Source organism: Pleurodeles waltl, chromosome 8 (assembly GCF_031143425.1).
Source record: "Pleurodeles waltl isolate 20211129_DDA chromosome 8, aPleWal1.hap1.20221129, whole genome shotgun sequence".
NCBI lineage: Eukaryota > Metazoa > Chordata > Amphibia > Caudata > Salamandridae > Pleurodeles > Pleurodeles waltl.
In genome coordinates this window covers 372,301,124-372,315,468 of record NC_090447.1, presented here as the reverse complement: position 1 = coordinate 372,315,468, position 14,345 = coordinate 372,301,124, and the positions used below count along the sequence as shown (strand labels likewise).

Below are 14,345 nucleotides of genomic sequence, written 5' to 3'. Positions count from 1 at the left end.
ACGCTACCCTAGTCAAAGTCCCTCCTTTTGCAAATCAGTATAGACCCTGCTCCCCATGGGGAAACATCTGTTCTGAACTGCCATAAGAGACCCACTCCAGAGAGGGCTACGAGCAACCCCAGACCAGTTTCGGCCAGCCTGGGCCTCGACAATAGGGTGTAGCTTGAGTCGTGTGGCACAGTGAGCTCAGGACCCATGTCTGGATATAACGGTCACCGTTACAATGTCAACTGCATCAAGAGCAAGGAAATGGATAGAGTGCTTTAAATAATACCAGCTACTGTCAATCCCTGAGGGCCGCATTCGAGGCCATCGTTCTTGTACCACCACTTCACCTAATCGGGCTGGGTTGTTTCCATTAGAGCAGAATCGAGGGCGATTTGCAAGTGGCTGAGTCTAAGCTGAAGAGGTGTGGTAGACAAAAAAAGGATAGAATGGGATAAGACCCCAAGTGATTACTAGGCTAAGATGAATTCAAGCATTCCACCCATCACTTTTTTTTTTTCAGTTACTTTAGTGTTGCACCCTTAATGTGAAGGTATGCCCTAACGTGGGTCCCTTACTCACTGCCACTGGAACGAAATACCACTGTACTGAAGAGCCTTTACTAGGGCAACACTGATCTTGGGTTGCTTGGTTTGCTGATTAGAGAGGATATGGCTTTGCAGTTTGGGCTGATTATTCCCATTGGATCTGGATCAAGGTATCATTTGATTAGTTATTTATAATATTATTATTATTATTATTATTATTATTATTACAGTTGGGTGTCTGTCTCTGATACCGTCACCGACCACACCACCACTCGCTTAGTCCCAGATAACTGCACTGTTGGAAGTGGCCCTTTCTGGAGGGTTAACCCAACATGTTTGCCTTCCTCCTCCTATTTTTTTTCTGGCTTTGATTTTGTTGGCCTCAGAACTCTGTGGACCTTACCACTGCTAACCAGTGCTAAAGTGCTTGTGCACTCTCCTTAAAACCTGATAACGTTAGTTTATCCCTAGTTGACATATTTAATTTGCTTATAGGTTCTTAGTAAAGTGCATTACATGTGCTCAGGGCCTGTAAATTAAAAGCTACTTGAGGGCCTACAGCACTTATTGTGTCACCCACTTAAGTAGTCCTTTAACAATGTCACAGGCCTGCCATTGCAGAGCCAGTTTGTGCGGTTTTACACTGCCATGTCAACCTGGCAAAATAACCCTTTTGCCAGGCCCAACCTTTCCCTTTCTATACATATGAGTCACCCCTAAGGTAAGCCCTTGACAACCCATAGGGCAGGGTGCAATGTTTTTACAAGGCAGGGCATATACTTCCAAGTTTTAACCTGTCCTGGTAGTGTAAAACTCCTAAAGTAATTTTTCACTACAGCATCGCCTTTTTGTCCCCTAGGATAACACTGGGATTACCTTATTACATGCTATATGTTTATTTCACTATCTTAAAGAGATAGGCTTTTCAACTTTGGCGTATCTGGAATCACAATCTAAAACCACAACTAATGCAGAAGTCTAATTGTGAATTGTAATTCTGAAAATGGCACTTTTAGAAAGTTGCAAAAACAGATGATGGATGGAATGCAGAACAAATCAAACATTTACCCCAGGCACAGATCTGGGTTTAATCCATCAGTTTTTTTTCTTGGCATGCCATTCCAGTTTGGACTCTGCTTTATGCAAATCAGTCTTGACCCTGTTCCCCCAGACGTGGGTCCCTTGCTCACTGTGCCACTGGATTTAAGCTAGCCTGACTGATGAAGGGGGATACCCTGAAACCAGTCCCAGGATGCTTTTCTTCCGGTCCAGGGAAGACCTGGCCTGGCAGTTCGGGCTGGACTGTTCCCATGGGCAACAGGGTCAAGACTAATTTGCATATGGCTGGGTCCAAACTGGGGTGGCATGGTGAGCAAAAGAGCGATATATTAAACCCAGATCTGTGTCTGGGGGTGAGTGTTTAAAAAGTTTCAGCACTCCATCCATTATCCTTTTGTGTTGCTGAACTTTTATAAAGTTGCCATTTTCTTACTGCCTCCTGTCTCTGATCACTTGTCTGGGGTGGGTGACATCTGGCCTTTGTGTATTCCCCTTAGACAGCCACACACAAGGGGAGCTTAGGTGTGATTTGATGGGCCTTAATGGGCCATCCTGGACAGGATAGGAGAGAGGAGCTAGACCCAGCCTCACTTATACCTGAATAGGCTGTGTCCTGTCCCCACATAAACGGCTGCATAACCCCCTGTAATTAGCCCAGAGTCATGGCGGGACCACTGCGAACTTTAAAGGCCTGTCTTTTAAGTCTATGCCACTTCAAAGGGCCAACTTATTATAAGTACTGGACCTGTGACACCACCAACTCAGTACACTTCTGGACCCATGGATACTCTGAAAGGAAGAACTGCTGTCCTGCTACAAGAACTTCCACTCTGCCTGACTGCCACTCTGCCTGACTGCCACTCTGCCTGACTGCCACTCTGCTGGACTCCTGCTTTGCTACTATGGCCTGCAGTGCCCTCTTTCCTGGGAGTGAATGACTGGGCCTACATCTCTCCAGCCCAGAACTCAGAGTGACTCCAGGAGTCAGCTGACTAGTCTCCTGATCTCATAAACATAAAAGACTGCAAAACAACCTGCTCCTTCACCTGGACTCTGTCATCTGTTAGTCTGCCCTGCCAAGTTCAGCCTCCCCAGTCCAAGACCCTTGGAAGTGATCTTAAGGTGCTTGCTGCAGCCCAAACAATGAATCGCTGCCATTGCGTGGATCAGAACTGACGCATCACCTCTGTTGCCTGGTTTAGAACTGCACATCATCCCCATTGCGTGGATCTGAGTCGACATATCACCTCTATTGCACAGATTGACCTTGGTGCATTGCCTTCGGAACTGCCACATCTTAGACCTGATGCATTGTCGCTGTTGTGCGTAGAAAATAGAGCATTTTCGGTACTGCATGGGAGAGATCGACGCATCTCCTCTGCTGCGTGGATCGGCGCGTCGCTTCAGTCTGCTCCCTGCATTTTCGACATTGATGCAATCAGTATTAAGGTACTTTTGTTGAGCGAGCCTCACTGGGTCCCTGTAACCGGTCCGCGCTCCATCACGGTTGGCCTGAATGTTTGACTTTGTCCTGGTTTTGCGCAACTACATATTTGTGATTGGCGCTTCTTGCTTCTAGGAGCTATTTTGCAGTTTATTCTTTTAAAATTAATCTGATGTGGAACATTTTTGGATGTGTTTTCACTGTTGTTGTACTGTTTGAAGTGTTGTGCAAATACTTGACATACTGCCTTTAAGTTAAGCCAGACTGATCTTTGTCAAGATACCAGAGGATAAGCAAAGGTTAATTTAGGGTTTGCACGACCCTTACCCTGGCTTGAACTGTGGTTGCTGTTTGACTAAGGTTAACACCTCAGTCAACCAACAACCCAATTTCTAACATGCCCAATGGTGGTCATCACACATGATATGAAAAAACTTTCGATATAAGTTCACAATGAAAAGGACACCTTACCCACACTTTTTAGGTTTAGCGTAAACGTTCAACCTCGTGTATACTTTTTGTATCCTTCTTACGGCTTAAAGCAATTTCATTTGTTGGTTGTCGTGTCCTTTAAAAATTCTTGCTCACTAGTGGTCAGTTCTGCCTTTTTCTCCCTCCTTTTCCTGATTCAGAGCAGTGACAAAATACTGTATTAATCCACTTTGGTTTGTTTATCTGTTGCCATGACAGACTACTTTTGTCATTTCTTTTTCGCCCACTTTTCACTGTGGGTGTTTCAGGCTGGTAGCTGCCTGCGTTTTATTGCAGCATTCCATTCCTCCCACCTCCTCCCATGTCGCTGACATTTGTTTTGACTTTATTCCAGTGCTGTCCTCGACCTCTGGCTCCTAAAATAAGCTTATTTTACAAAAGAAACACCCAGTGCCTCAACATTTAGTTCACTGCTCACAAAAAAAAACACAATATGCCCTTTCTGGTAGAATGTAGCTAAACCTAGAATCAATCATGTGAAACTTGCTTAGGCTTGCATCTCAAGTCGCTCTCTCCAGGGCCCCTCCCCGACAGCCCTCAAAGACATCTGCACACAGGGCATTGCTTATGGGACCATGATTCTTCTTAGACTGCTCTGCTATTGTTAATTTCATTAGAGCTCTGTTGAAATGCGAGGCAAAATTCTGGCAAGACTTTTCATTCTGTTCACATAAAAAGAAAAATACTTTTCCAGCCTTATTTCCAATTTCTGTTCAGACCTTTACACAACTAGAGGTAGTGGAGTCATCTTTTTGGCTGCTCAAGGGCTTGGGATTTTTGTGTTTTACTCTAATTGATTTTTTATGCTACCAATGTCGTCTTTGCTAATCTCTGATATTTTATGGCACACAGAGCGAACACTACCATCTCTGGATGCGTAGTCAATTGGTGCGGTTAATTTATCGACCTAGGATGGCTAAAAAGCTGGGTTAATGCACACCAAAGTAAAACTTATTTGAATAAGCCTATTTCCAAAATAAGCAATTTAGATGTGGCATTTTAAATGTGGCATTAGAAACTGTGGCAGGCTGAACTCTTCCGCAGGTGGAAAATCCTCCACGCTGTTTATAGCCGCAAAAAGTCAACGTACCCGTAAAACGAAAACCTAATTATTCAAAATATATTGCATTTAGTACACTCCACCTTTTTAAACGACCCACCAGTTATAACCCATATACTTCAATCAAATTCAACAACTATCTGAATTGTGAAGACTTTTCAGTAGCTCCGTGGTCTTGTATGAATATGTAGCGCTGCTGCTTCTTATAACGCCGGGTTCAATTAGCCTTTTATCCTTCCGCTGTCGACAACACGAGTATCTTTAAGTTATGTTAAAAAAAAAAAACATCCGCTAAATGCCAATAGCGCCACAGTACCTCATCATAAGTAATATTGCACTTTACAATTACAAATCTTTTGGCAGATCAATAGTCTGCAAAGTGAACATATAGTTGCTATGTGTTTTCCTTATACGTACACCTCAAAAATATGGTATATTTTGCTCGTACAAAACATTTAGCCCATATTTTTACTTCGGATTCACTCCAGATAACACACTTTTTTTTTTTTTTTTTCAACTACTTATAAACATCATTAGCTGTAAAGTGACAGGTGAAGCTCCACTCTTCATCATCTGTGTGATTTTACGTCTGTGACTTTGCATACTGAGACGTAGAATTAATGTTGGTCCTCTCAATAGTCACCCATTTCAGGAGCATCAAGACATCTCCCTATTAAGATTCTGCAAAGGGGCGTGTGAGCCTCTTGAAACAGGATGTCTCAAGAAGGAGATGATGTGGCGTAACAGCCAGAGCTGCTGGCTTTTGGAGCTGAGAAACCAAGTTCGACTCTCATGTAAAGCACTCCAATACCTCTGGGTCGAGTTTGCGCCATATAAAATTGCAACAAAAAAATACAAAAGGCAGAGATTATTATATTTTTGCAAATTGGGCATGGTAGGGCACTGCCATCTGAGCACCCCCTGTGCATTCTCGTATTGAGGAACTTCCAATTGCCAAAAAAAAAAGAAATGAACAACGCCACAAGATGTTTTCTAAAAGGGCCCAGAATGTGTTCACCCGGAAGCTACAAAGATGTTTGGGAAGCGACAAGGACATATGTTATCGTGTCCCCCCAGCATTCTCTCAGCCAGGGCCACTCGATTACTTTGGCAGGGCAGGATCAAATTATGCAGCAGGGTTGTTTGGGAAGCGACAAGGACATATGTTAGCGTGTCCCCCCCAGCATTCTCTCAGCCAGAGCCACTCGATTACTTTGGCAGGGCAGGATCAAATTATGCAGCAGGGTTGGCTAAATTATGTGGTAAGAAAAGCCAAACTATGCGGCTTAATTTGCATATATTTTCATAGTTTTACTTCATTATTTTGCCCTTTTTAACCATTTTAACACGGTTTCTTAAAAGGTTTCACCTCATTAGTGCCAATTCAACACCCAAATACCCCAATAAAAAAATGAAAGGTAAGCAGTCAAGTTTAATGATCAGACTTCTGCTACACTTGTTTTTAGGTCAAGCACGCAAGCGCTCTGAAGTGTTATAATCTATCTGGAGGCTTTTAACCACGCCATCCGCACTCCCATCACTATCACTCATTCATGGGCTTGCCTTTCAAAAATCCTTTATCATTGGTAAATGCTTTACTTTTGTCCCAGCTTTTGGCAGTTTTGCTACCGCCTTGGCCATCGACCCTGTTACAGGGATACTCGTGTGTATGCCGATACATTGGACTGCAAGCGATCTTCTCTTTCCTTTTGTGTCTCTCCTTTACAATCATGCTTATGGCAGCTGTCGCACTTTGAATCTGCTCGCTTATGGCAACTGTTTTACTTCTCATTTTTAGTTTATTGACAAGAAATGTCCAGTTAGAAATTTACAATGCTAATAGCTCTAACTCGAAGAAACGCAAGGCTTATTACAATGCAAATCCTTGTTTAGATGTGTTGCTTTCTTTCATGTGCTAATGCTGGCCTTCTTGTCCTTAAAACAATTGAAAATATCCTTCAAAGCTCATCTAGGACCAGGCTAGCGATCTCCCTCCAAGCTTTTAAATAAAGCTGTTTGAAGGTAGAATCTAATGAACAAAAGCTCAGAACATGATATGTTCTGACCGTGTGCCCAAGCTGAAAGCTTTGGATGCATCAGCCCCTCTAGCAGAATATGCCCCAATACCAGACATATCTGTGCCAGCCTACTGCACAGTCCATCTCACCACCTCGCTAGGATGGGATATACCAGGTTAAATGCATGTCTTCATAAACTCTTGGACAACATACTTTGTACAACCTAATATTGTCCACGAAAGAAAGAGCAAATATTAAACAAGTATTGGAGTTCGGACTTTTGGCAGTGATGAAAGGTATCCCTTCAGAAGTAAACAGTCTGCTGCACAGATTCATTGCCCCGAACATCAGATAGTTTCTCCCCAAAACTGTACATAGGACCATAGCCAGCTTGACCAAGAGCTGCTCCATAGTCCAACCTAAGCACTATATTTATGGCCTAGAGGTCCCACACTTCACATCTGGGATGTAGACAAATTCCATCTTTTAAGCAGCTTACATAGTAAGGGAGTACACCCTACATCCAAATGGTGTGCAGATAAAAAAGCAAACCGGAACAAATTGACAGTCTTATTAAATAAACCTTGTTCGGCCTATTCAGCCAACTTATGTAATACTTGAACTATATTTGTCCGCAACGTGATCAAAATAACTTGGCAGGCACCAGCTTGGCCATCTTCTCCAACAATAATTGTGTTTGATTGTTCCATGCACCGATTCTTGCTGAATTAAAAAACAAGCCTATTCTGAAATTCATGACACCTTCTATTGCTTCCTGTGAGTCGCCATGTTACAAATGTAGTGACCCATGATGGCTGCAGCATGATTGGTAACCATGCCCATAATCTCTTAACTCGAGTTAACAAAATCAGGTTTACCTTCTACTTTCTCATCTGAGCTGTCATTCTTTAGATTAAAATAAATGGAGGAAACCGGTAATTGGTCCATCCAATCCTGCTGGAATGCTCCCCTGGCTTCCCCAACCCTCCCAGCACTTCTGGATCCGATTTCTAGGTGAATAACGTTGTTAGCTGTGTAGTAGGATGAGAAGTACTGATTCAGCTCCGTTTTAATTTCCGTTTTAATTCCAGGGCATAAAGACCTTCAGATCCAGTCAGTATTTTCTGGAGAGTCTGTAGGATCTCCGATCTACCACCAGATTCTGCTTGCTTTTTGTTTTTTAACAACCTGAAGAGAATCTTTGAGAGATGTTCAAGTATATAATTTACAAATAAAAAGCCCAGAGAATTCTGCTACCCTCAACCCAATAAGAAGTGTCATAGCCGGAAAGGTATAATCAGACGCGGCTCGTGGTGCTTTCTAGAGGAGGGCCTGGGGGGAATTAATAGAGAAAAAAAAAAAAACGTACCTGGATGGTCACGACTGCCTTGCCACTCCTCTAGCTCCTCTGCAGCAGGCACAGGCTCCCAGCCTGCCCTGCGGCCATTCCAGGTTTCTCCCAGGCAGACACTGAGCCTGTGCCTGCTCTCTCCAGCCCGGCAACACAGTGCTGGGCTGGAGAGAGCCCTGTGCGTATGTGTGTTTGGCCGGCCCGAGACGGCCTGCCAAATATACATGCGCATTGAGGGGAGTGGATAGTGTACTCACCTCAGTGCTCATTATAGCCCGTGGCCCTACCCCTTTTACTAAAAAATGAATATAAACAAGGTTTATTATCGTTTTTGTAGCAAAATGTTGGTACCAGCTGCTGCCGGGTGGGGGGGGAGGGAATGCTCCTCGGCCCTAGCGGACGAACTGCTCCTGTGTATAATCCTGGTGAGACTGGAAAGAGAGATGTTTTAACTATAGCTAGTAGCTGAATGTCACAAAATAAGTTTGAATTATATACAACAGCAAGGTTCCTCACTGACTGAGGCGGTAGGAGGGGAAGTACCAAGGGCAGACTGTATTCAGCTCCCTTCATAATAGCTTTTGTAGGCTTTTGTAGCAAGAAGCATCTGCGTTTTGCCAGCGTTTAAGCAATATTAGTTGGTGGACTTACAGAAGTTTTTTTCTTCCTGGTACACATTGATGAAATTAAGGCGGCCAAGAGCATCATCCCACAAAGCCACCAGAATTTGTACCAGGAGGAGATGTAAAATAGAGCCCACAGGGTGGAGGAGATGAGAGGAAGTGAATTTGAATATGCAAAATATAGTAATTAATTGAACTCCTAATTTATGCTATTCATACCTTGGAAACAAGATCTATAAACTAGTTAGATGCTGTTGCAGATAAAATATATTTGGTTCTATAATAAACCAGGCTTTCAGCGCAGAATGTTAATTTACCATTTTTATTTCATGGGGACGTAAGCCCCTCATTCTGAGTGGGTCAGAAATATCAAGTGTGTCGTTCTTCAAGGGGAAATATCGTAGCAGCACAGATACAGTATATCCTGTGACAGTTTCTGTGTCTGATTCCAAGCTGTACCAGTCTTAATTGGAATGCCCTGTGGGTTCGGCCTTACCAAGAGGTAAAACCAGTGGTATTCTACTGTTTCCCGACGGTATTTGTGCATGTAAAAACGTTAGGTGCAGATGTTATCTGTAATGAACATCAAATATGATTGTGCACATTTTGTTTGTGCCTGATTTCATCATTACCACCGGACTCGGAATGAGCCTGCATGTATGCATCATACTTTTCTCCTAGTTTGATCTTGTGGTCTATGAAAAAGATTTATAGCAGATGATCCTAACATACTAGTGTGTATTCTTTAGTCTACAAAACAGATGCTACCATTTTCTGAGTAAAAAGACGGTGAAGCGTTAAAGCTAGACTTTCTGGCAGGCATATGCAAACTCATTCTCACCAAAGCATTTTGGTGACAATGAATCGAACAGGTACTGATGCTCTGATGGAGCAATTTGACCTAACAAGGCGTGACGAGATCATTGTATTGATCACCAAGTTCTTGGTGGACGCTGATAATAGAATAAGTTTTCTAACGTGTAATTAGAAGTGTTCTCTCACAGTGTTATTTATGCGACGGACTAGAGTAAGGTGTTGATACACAAACATAATATGACATTAGATAAAGTTGATAGGAATGGTGGTGCCCCTATGCATATAGGCCACGAGGTTGGCTTCCAAATATCTGTTAATCCCCTTAATATGATCATCTCAGTTTTTCTTTTTGTTTATCTTATTGTTGTCTAACTTTCCTCTAGGATTTCAGAGAGCGATTGAGGGAGAGTAGTTTGAGGTCTAGTTGAGAAACAAAGAAGTGGATTGTGCAGATTTGTTTTAAACGGGGAGGAAGGTTGGCAAATTGTAGCAGTGGGAAAACTTGTAGAGGCAGGGAGTAGGTAGTATTAGCCATTTTGGAGGAAGGAGAATGGGTATTTGAGAGTGTGGCGATGGCAAGGTGAAGGGGGAGTAGAGGTGGATACCATCTTGAAGTGGTTGATAGGTTAATAGAATTGGGAAAATCGTGGAGAAGTAGATATTTGTTCATGTTGTGTTAATTTTATAAAGGCTTACATTAAATCCCTTTCATGGATTCTTTTTGTTGTAGAGGCAAGTGAGCCCAGATATCGTTGTCTGTGAGGCTTGAGCTTTGCTCTCTTCATCAGCTGACTCTGGCGTATGGGGACGATCTGTGTGAAGAAAATGACAGTGTTTCATCTTTTATGAGGCGGGATCCGCTGAGCTGTTATGAATAAGCAGAAGGAGCAGATCCTACCAAAAAGTGGATTTCACATGGTCTCTGCTGCAAAGAAAGAGTAAACGTCATCCAGTTTACAGTAAAATAGCGACAGGCCTGTGGGTTCTTTGTGCTAATGCATTCACTGCAGAGATCAGTGACTGGGCAAATGGCCACATGTTTGAATCTCTGTGGTTCCACTTAGTAACAATCAACAACTGTTATCTTTATGTAGAATCCAGAAATCCCTTGGGTTGAACTTGAGCTCTTCAAATTGAACATTGTCATTGCTTCTGTGCAGCATTTACCTCACCCTCCCACTCTCGGTTGAAAAATTAATGACATATAATCACTCTACTTTGATATTGGGGTAGCAAATGCAGTAATGTCTCGAGGCAGGCCATCAAATGAGAATAGGTGAGCTTGATCTATGCTTGCTTGCAGCACCCTGCACCTATCAATGATGGGGGAGGGAGAAGTAAGAGTGCAGGTTCTAGACTGACTAGAAAACAATCGGACACTTTTGTAGCTCGCTTTCACACACAGCATATATGCAAAAGAGACTGCTGGACAGGATTCTAAATCATCTCAGACACGTATACAGTCGTCATCCATTTGAGCTACTGGAAGGGTCATAATCATTCTAGTTTTCAAGCGCGCTTCCCTCATGTTTAGATGACAGTCCTCTCACTATGTATTAATTGTCCACTCACTCCGTCAGACAGGTTGGTTAATCATATAACAACAAAAAATGGTTGCACAGTTGTCCTTTAGAGACAACCTATTAATTGCAGGTACCTAACTAGAATTCTGCTTACAGAGGCAAATAAATAAAAACAAACTACCCTGCTGTCAGTCATGCTCTCTGGAAATAAAAATAGTGGATTATTACGTGGTCATAAGCTGCACCTGTCTGCTTCCATGGCAGTGGTATGTTCACTTTAGGATATAGCACAGCTACTTTCCATGTCTTATTACGGTCTTTAATGCCAATGTCAGGTTGACTGTTATTTAATCTAGTTGATGGTACCGTGATTTGTTGCATTATTTTAAATGTTGAGTTTTGGATTTGTAACCTCAAAGTTCTACCTTTATAATCCAGCAGATGGCAGTGCGATTTCATGCTGTGGTCCCTGAGCAGTTATAGACGTTGTTAGTTACATGCTGCGCTAATGTAACATGCTTCTGTTCATAAAGAATCTTAAAGGTAAATGTGCTCTTCGGCAGTCAAGCTTCTTGAGATTCTGAGCTTTGAGTCCAGCCTCTTGTTTGAACTCTAGTTTATTTAAATTTGAATGTTTTTTTCTTGCATGACCTATTCCAGGTATACTTGCTGTGTTGCAAAGTAATATTGATTGCACGGCGCAGAGGTAATACAGCCAGTGCTTTAAATGGGCCTGTACTGTCCGGTACTGAGTACCGGCACTTTTTTTTATTTTGAGAGGTAGAGTACCTGCACTTCTCAAGAAAAACGTTATACTTTTAATTGGAGAGTGCCGGCACTTCTCAGAAACAAGCAGGTACTCACGTACAGAGTACCTGCACTTCTATGTTTTCATTTCAGGCACTGAATACAGCAATACCAATTTATCACCTGAAGCGGGGAAGTCTGGCAGGTGTTCTGTGAAGCTGTCTCATACCTAAACTGGAAGAGGACCTAGTTTGGGAAGCACAACACATAGCAGAAACAAAGTACTCTCCTGGGCTCTCCTAACTCTTTCTTCAGAGACAGCACACACTTTAAGTCTGGCTAGACTAATTTAATTAACATATGCAGGAAGTATCACAGTGTTGCAGTACAGAATGTAAGTAATATAAAGCGGTGACATGGAATTTTCAGTAACTTCCTTCCTACGGAGTCTTTGGTAGTGAAAATTAGCACCTAAAAAGATTCCTGTCGTGTGTGCTTAAGTTTGAAAGTTTATGCTTTCTTGCGTAATTACTTAAAATCATGGCAACCGTACAAGCGGAGACGTTAAGAATCTATAAAACAATTAATACATTCTTGCTTTCCTTGCGTTTTTTAGTCCAGTTAAGCCCAGTTCAGTCTTGAAATGTATAGTGTTCCTTACTGGACACTACTGACTTACTGACTGTTACATTAGACGTTACTGGAAGGGAATCTAGAAGCAAAACATCAGAAAGCCTTTTTTTTTATTTTTTCTGATAAAAAGATAAAAGTTCAGTCCACAGGTTGAGTAGGCAGAGTGCCGTTGGTGTTGATGCTGCGGCCATTACTCCTAAGCCTGGGGCTGCCAGTGTTTGTTTTCTTTGCCAGTTGAAGGCTAGTTTTCTCATCATGTTTTTTTGTGGCATGTTTTAAGGAATTTTCTGTTTTTAAAATACATTTTGCAAAGCAGGCCATGTGTTGTGGAGTCAATCCTTTCAGACTAAACAGGATAGCCTGCCAGCATGTTCTGATATCATTGGTGTTAAAAATGTTTTTCAGATACAGCTTTCTCCAGGGCAATAGAGTGGGGCAAATACAAAGGATGTGTAAGAAGTCTTCCTGATGATGTGCGCAAAGTCTGCATTGACTGTTGTTTGTGGGTCCAGGCCATTTTAGTTCATTAATTAATGCAGGTAGTAGTCCGAGCCTGGCATGTAGCACCTTTATTTTTAGTGACGTTTTTAACATTTCTGCCATATTAGATTGAGCTGTTGGAGCCTTGTATGTGTTAATTGTCATCCAAGCGTGAGATCGAAATATGAACTTATCTTTGTCCATGCTCCAGGAGAGCATCTTGATTTGTTTGTTTAAAAGTTGTTTGAAATTTTTATGGGGTAAGGACTTTTGCCTAAACTCCTCTGCCTGCAATGCTTTATGGCGAGAGCGATTCTTTTTGGCCAGGGATTTGGGAATTCCTCCTGGTTTATGTTGATTTCCTCCCAAATCAGTGCCTTTAGAGTATTTGGTTGGGCCAGTCTTAGCATGGATGCATATTTGAGTAATGCCCCGTCTTGAACTAATGTTTGATCTTGTAATCCAAATTCCAACCTAATCTGCGCAGGCGAGGAACTGTGTGGGAGGCGGAAGAGAAGGCGAAACACCTTGCTTTGTGCAGTGTTCATGAAGTAGTTCAGTTTGCTTGGATATATTTCTGAACCGTATGTTAGGGCTGGCAGGGATTTAGCTTTTATCACTGTAAGTAGTGGACACCAGATTGGAGTTTGTAATTTTGAGGCAAGGGCTAGGACTGATACAAGCAGTGATGCCAACATCGCTTTCAGGGTGTTTAGGTGCAGATGATGTGACCAGCACTCCTGTAACCAGGCGCTGAGGTATTTGTAGCTTCTGCTTCTCTCCACTGATTGATTCCCACAGAACCATTTAGTTTTCTTGATTATCCGGTTGCCAAAAATGATTACCTTGGTTTTCTCGGTGTTTACCACGAAGTCATTAGTCGTGCAATATTGATTGAAGGTGTTTAGCACTTTTTGGAGTCCTGTACCTGAGAGATTCAGTAAGACCATGTTGTTTGCATATAGCAATGCTGTTACAGGATGGTTGCTCAGTTTGGGAGGATGGGAGCCAGTGATGTTTAGCTGTGAGCACAGATCTGCCAGGTAAAGGTTGAAAAGCATGGGCACCAGAACACAGTCCTGCTTAACACCTCTGCCTATCTGAATTCTGGACAACACTCTTCCATTGCTTCACACTTTCACCCTTGCCCAATTTTCTGAGAACAGAAGCTGTATTCCTTTTAACAGCTCTGGGGGGATATTAAGGTTTGCTAGTTTCTCCCACAGCTTGTTCCGGTCCACTGAATCGAAGGCTTTGGACAAGTCCACGAAGCAGGTGTAAAGGGCCATTTTTTTGTTTGTATATTTTTCAGCGAGCATGGCTAGTGTTATCAGGTTATCTGAAGTGCTTGCCGACGGCCGGAAGACTGGTTGATTCAGAGGTATTAGATTGAATTTGCTCACCCATTCTTTGAGATCCTCCAGCAGGAAACCCGCAGATATGTTTGCATCGATGTTAAGCAGTGATATTAGTCGATAGCTGTCTGGGTTCCCGTAGGGGCCCTTTTTGTATATTGGATGGAAAATTGCCCCTTTCCAGGAATCTGGAATTTTGTTTTCCATGCTG

The 14,345-nt window shown here is 42.6% G+C and overlaps 1 protein-coding gene across 8 annotated transcripts in view; it reads left to right on the top strand.

Moving 5' to 3' along the window:
- Positions 1 to 14,345, top strand: part of ABHD13 (abhydrolase domain containing 13) — a 97,070-nt gene that overhangs the window by 12,834 nt on the left and 69,891 nt on the right. For 2 of the 8 annotated variants that reach the window (XM_069204257.1, XM_069204255.1), the window contains exon 2: positions 11,361 to 11,462. The exons of 4 other annotated variants lie outside the window; for them this stretch is intronic. The gene's annotated coding sequence lies outside the window, so the exon portion shown is untranslated. Of the gene's footprint in view, positions 1 to 11,357; positions 11,463 to 14,345 lie in introns of all 8 variants that reach the window. 2 more of the 8 variants (XM_069204256.1, XM_069204254.1) reach the window with 1 other exon arrangement.